The 6,172-nt window shown below is 41.3% G+C and overlaps 1 protein-coding gene across 1 annotated transcript in view; it reads right to left on the reverse strand.

The window, feature by feature from the left end:
* The window catches only part of LOC117811428 (stonin-1), a 21,277-nt gene extending 18,828 nt beyond the window's left edge, over positions 1–2,449 (reverse strand). The window contains exon 1 of the mRNA XM_034681690.1: positions 2,237–2,449. The gene's annotated coding sequence lies outside the window, so the exon portion shown is untranslated. The remainder of the gene's footprint in view (positions 1–2,236) is intronic.
* Between the last annotated feature and the right edge of the window lie 3,723 nt (positions 2,450–6,172).

Consider the following 6,172-nt stretch of genomic DNA (forward strand, 5'->3'; position numbering starts at 1 on the left):
TGAATGCTAGGAAGTGGCTGAATGCTAGCTTAAGCAGTTTGTGAATGTTAGCTTGGTTTTGAAGTTGTTTTGCACTCGGTCAGGTAGTTTGCTCATACCTGACCAACCTCTTCATACGCCACTCCCCATCTCGCCGCCTCAGATCATCCGATACCAATCTCCTGTTCCAAATCACCAAGACCAAGCACCACATCCTGGGGTGCACCCGCTGCACCAACTCTCTGGAACTCTCTCCCTCCACACATCCGCAACTCTGACTCACTTCACTCATTAAAAACTACCTCAAGACCTTCCTGTTCAAAAAAGCATGACCTCTACTCCCTCCACACATCTGTGTTGGTTTTGTTTATTTTCTATTTACATTTTTTCGAACTTTATGTAAAGCCTCTTTGAGTACCCAGAGAAGCACTATTTAAAGCTAGGGTTGGTAGTCACGGAAAACTAGCATGAATTTAAATGTAGCATTTCCTCGGGACTCATGTCTCACTCAGCGGTAAGAAAACCCCAAAACATTATCATAGTGAAAGTTAAAAACACAAACAAACATGAAATGTACGCTTTGCAGGAGGCGGGCAGAACGGCAGGAAGGGATTTGATTGGTTTCATAATTTGGCTCCTGATGGCAGTGATTGGTTGGTGTTTTCCCAGTTTGTAGATAGCAGCTTTTTTTCACTCTTTTTTAAGAACACATTATGTATTGATTGCCATCGGGACATAAAGATCATTTTAACCAGTATAACAAAAAGTGTATCTAAATCTGACTACCAACCCCAGCTTTAAAAAACACCTCAAGACCTACCTGTTCAAAAAGCGCTATTTAAGTCCAATCAATTATCATTATAATTATTATTTTAACAAGCTGTCCTCTCAGGTTTTTTGTCCTTTCAGTCCAGTAGTCAGCAAGACCGAAAATAATGAACATTTTAAATACTGTATTACATTTTAACAGCACTTAAAGCTGCTGTTGTCACAGAGTAAACATCTGTTCAGAGAGAGGGACTTCGAATGTCAACACTATCCCTCCCAACCAGATTTCCTCTTAGCCCCCCAACCAAGCGGCAACCTCTGGTCTAAAAATATGAGTCCAATGCGGAAGTGTTAAAAACTGCAGTTCGTCGAGGATCCACTTGAGGCTGGCTCAGGAAGTACCGGAAGTCACATATACATGAATGGGAAAAAAAGCAATATGGCTGCCGCCGCCGATTAGCTTCAAAACAGCTTTTCAGAAACAGATGGGTGACGTCACGGATACTACGTCCATATGTTATACAGTCTATGCCTCGAACACATATCGCCGTGTGCCTGGCTCATAACCAATCGGAGGACGTAATAGGGGCCGCCTCTTAACCAATCAGGACAGACGATTGGAGATTAGCTCTGATTGGTCCGTCACAACGGGAACAAGGGGAATAATAGCATTGCTTGATACAAAGGCATTGGAAAACACAGAGATTTCACAATAGTCTCAAATTACTCTGATGAGTACAGATGGGCATTATGACCTTTTCTCCAAACCCAGCAGAAAAAAAGTAACATTTTTTACACCATTCCTACCAACAGCAGCTTTAAGCAACCCAAAGGAGATGTCAGAATAAAATGGCCACCATGTCAATATTGGCATTATGGTTTGTGACTTCTCTCCCCAGTCTCCCCTATTTTAGTCTAGTAATTTTGTGGCACCAGCAGCTACAGTTCAACCAAAGTTTTACGCACACATTTGCAGCTAGGGTAAATAAAAGCACGAGTTCCTGTCATAGTTTCCATGCTGATGTTAATGAATCCTTGTCTTTAAACCACATCAGACCTGGGTCTCTGCTGTAACGTCACATTCTTGCAGCGCGGGGTCAGAAAAACGCCAAACGCACGAGCTGCCGGCGTAAACAGCAACTTTTTTTTTCACTCTTGGCAACCCAGAGGAGAGAAAGAAAACAGAACCAGCGTGCTGTCATCCACAACACGGCCAGGCCCAGGACCCCGGACCAGAGAGGCCCACTTCTGGGGGTCAGATCTGAGTCTTTGTTTTGATGCGGACTCTTGAGTGTCTGAGTGGAGTTGTCACTTTTTGTTGCAGACTACTTTACGCACATCCCAGGAAACACCATCCTCTCATGATCCAGCTCCAACACTAAGAGTTAACATTTACCAAGAGTGAAACCAGAACACTAAAAGTACTCCCTGGACTACCACAGCGTTCCCTAAACAGACCCGGTGCACCAAGGCGTCAGGAAGCACTCACTGTTTCACAGATGTAGTCCTCTGATCCGGGTCATGACTTGGTCTAATGTCGGCCGGTTTTCCTCAAAATGGCAGAGTGTAAATCCTGGGAGTTTTAACAGCACAGCTCTGCTTCCCCTCCCGAGTTCACACACAGACAGACTGTCCCACTACGGGACACTGCAGGAATGAACTCAGGCGTGCTGCGTTCAGGACGGTGGGAAACGGCGGCATCAGAGGATTGGCGCGAATGTTTAGTTGGGTTTACACCAAAAGCATGGGGAATATAAGTTCCAGGAGCTTATTTTAAGGCAGGGGCAGAGCCGTGGGAAGTGGCTTTAAGCTGTAGTAAGAGGATACAAGCCAAACCTGGTAAAACAGGCCCAAAAGTCAGTAAAGTGCATTGAACAGAACTTATCCAAATACGTTTAGTTCTTAAGCAGGCACACACACAGGGCCCATGCATCAGGTTATTTTAAAATGAATAATTATTTAAAATTGCTATAATTATTTCTCAGATCTTCCTCAGGCATTACATTTTCAGAAAATAATACAATAAAAAAAACTGATTTATTGTGTTAATTGATGTATTTGTTTCAGCTTATTTATGCATCCAGAAAAAAATGTGTGATGCCTTTTCCAACCGGGGGAGCTGCAGCACCCTCAGCACCCCTACTTCCCACAGCCATGGGCAGGGGTGTCAAACTCATTTCAGTTCAGGGGCCACATACAGACCAAGTTGATCTGAAGTGGGCCGGACCAGCAAAATCACAACATAATAACCTATAAATAACAACAACTCTACATTTTCCCCTTTGTTTTGTGCAAAAAAGTACAAGTACATTCTGAAAATGTTCACATTTAATGAACTATCTTTAAACAAAAACAGCTGTTGTATTTTTTGCCATGATGAGTCTAATAGTGGGGCAGAATATTTTACTCTAACACACCAAACACACAGGTTACCCATTCACCTGACACAGAGTGTAATGTTTACTGCAGAAGAACAGATAGATTATAATAATGAACAAGGTAAAGTTTATTATTTTTGACCCCTCAGCTTCAGCATTAACAGTTTGCTTGCTGGACAGTGTTGTATGCAGAGGTGTAGTGCTAGTGTTAGTATTTAGTGGATCATCTTATAGTGCTCTAAAGAGTCTTTATGAATCTCAAACGGAATATGCAAACAGCAAGTCATCTGATTTCTCACTTTGAGAAAAAAAGTCCAGGAAAAAAAGTGTCATTCAGGGCGTTCCGTCAGCATTATGATTGTATGCGACCCCCAGAGGACAAATTTGAAATAGTAGTTACTTTTGTTGAAAAATTCCAGTTAATGTCTTCTCTGTAATTTTTCCACTTTGCAAAGTCGTTATGCGGGCCGGATTGGAACCTCTGGCGGGCCGGTTTTGGCCCGCGGGCCACATGTTTGACACCCCTGTTTTAAGGGAACTAAAAGGTTCCTTCAGGTGTTAACACAACTTATGAACAAAACACATACGCCTCTGCCTCAGGATGAATTATTATTTTAATCGGTGCTCTATTCCCTGCTTTTAAGTAGCTTCAAAATTGAGATTACTTTTGCTTATACCAGCCTGTGATAATGACCACATGCTCTTTCAATCATGACTATATTCAAAATTCTTCTTTTTTTTTTTTGCCTTTTTAAAACAAAAAAAGAGCAATTTTATTTTAAAAAAAGGCATCTTGACCATAACTTCTAAAAAGAAGTGTAAAGCTTGTAAGAATATCTTTTTCGATATATATGTTACCATTGGGATCCATATCCAGAAAGCACAATGTCTCATTTCATTGTTTTGCTGATGACGTACAAGTCTATCTGCCTTTAAAAACAAATGATCAATCCTCTGTCCAGGTCTTACTAGACTGCCTCAATGATGTTCGATCTTGGATGGAAGTTGTACTTTCTCTCCATGAACAAAAACAAAACAGAGATTATTGTATTTTGCCAACAAAATCTGTTGGATGGCTGTGATAGCGCCATTGGCACCCTTAAGTCTTACTGTCACCCTTTTGCAAGGAACCTTGGTGTTATTTTGGACAGTGACTTTAAGTTTGACAAGCAGATACGCTCTATTGTCAAAACGAGCTTCTTTCAGCTAAGACTATTAGCAAAAGTAAAGGCTTATCTTCCCATAATTAATGATTTCGAGAGAGTTATTCACACCTTTTTTACATCACGCTTAGGTTACTGTAACTCTTTGTTTGTTGGTCTCAAACAGTCAGCATTGCTGCGTCTATAAGTCGTCCAAAATGCAGCCGCCCGCCTGCTGACTGGAAAGAAACGGCGTGATCACATCAGTCCTGTCCTTGCATCTTTGCACTGGCTGCCTGTGAACTTTAGGATCCAGTTCAAGGTGTCATTAATTGTTTTTAAGTGTTTAAATGGTTAAATGGCACCGTCTTATTTATCAGACCTTGTACAGCCTCACAGTACTTGCAGAGCACTTAGGTCGTCAAACCAGCTGCTCCTGGCAGTACCTCGGTCCAGACTCTCTACTCAAGGGGACAGAGCCTTCTCAGTAGCGGCCCCAAAGCTGTGGAACAGCCTACCTTTCCAGGTTAGAGCGGCACAGTCTGTGGATCACTTTAAAACACTGCTGAAAACCCATCTTTTCTCCTTGGCTTTCAGTCCCAGCCAAACAAGAATCCTTGGCTTTTTACTTTTTCACTCTTTCACTGAGCTCTTACTATTCTTTTATTGTTTTTATTTATTGTTATATATTGTGTATGATTGTATTGTATTTTAATATCTGTACAACACTTTGGTCAACTGAGGTTGTTTTAAATGTGCTTTATAAATAAAGTTTGACTTGACTTGACTTAAAGAATGAGTTGAAACAGCTGGTTAAAGAGGTGTTACGTAAGGGATAATGCATGGTTAACAGGTAGTTATGGGAACAGGACCCTGACGCAAAGCTAATGCCAGCCACATTAGCATACCAACCGAAACTATAGTGTTTTAGCCACATTGTTTTGATGGGAACGGAAACTAATAGTTTTACCTCACCTCACGGTCTATGGTGTCAACAAGCAGAAGCCAAATATGCCGGAACTCTTTTCCACAGATTGATTTGATATGACGTGTGATCAGTTTGCCTCTGGTGTTGCTCATATAAATGAAAGTTAATAACCATTATCAAGGGGTTTTGACCAATCAGAATCAAGCATCTTACACAACCTGAAGATCAGTTAGAAAGCCGGGTAATAAACCCAGCTTGGTGATACTCTGTATTCTTAGCTTCATCGACATTAAAAGCAGACTGGGTCAAATTGAGGACAAAAAAGGGACAGTTAACTGGGAGAAAATGTAATGGTTGAAGACTGAGCTTAGTGGTGTAAAATGGTGAACATAATGATGGTTTCGGTGGTCAAAATAAAAGTTTCTGGGGTTTTTTAAGCAGCACTTAATTTAGGGATGACATTCCATGTGGCATAGCCAATGAAAGCAGTAAGTGGTGGTTGTTGGACTGGTGTGCAGGACCCTTTAGAGGTATCCCATCATTGTGCCACTACACAATTAAATGCAACATAGTGATATATATATAATCAAGGAATAGATCAGTTTCTCACGTCTGTCTTTCATGTGTATTAAAAGTATGGTGTAGAGTGTAAACACAATCCCACTTTACATCACTACTGCAGCTCAACATCATAAAGATGCCACTTCTCCTTTGCCATATGACATGACTGCCTCTGGTCACTTCTTGTCTCACTGTTGCTCAGTTTTTCAGACCCCAGTCTCTGCAGTGGAAATGCATCAACTACCTCAAAGAGTCTCTGGTCCCTCAAGAAAGTTCCTACAGTTTAAACTCAGCTTTAAACCTGCAACCTCAGGGAATCCCATTCAGATTTAATGCTTGAAGATAAATACACAAATGCTTAAATTTAATGGACCCATGTTTTTACATACTGTTATGATTCCTGTTTGGCTTTCATC

This window comes from Notolabrus celidotus, chromosome 4, assembly GCF_009762535.1.
Source record: "Notolabrus celidotus isolate fNotCel1 chromosome 4, fNotCel1.pri, whole genome shotgun sequence".
Lineage (NCBI taxonomy): Eukaryota > Metazoa > Chordata > Actinopteri > Labriformes > Labridae > Notolabrus > Notolabrus celidotus.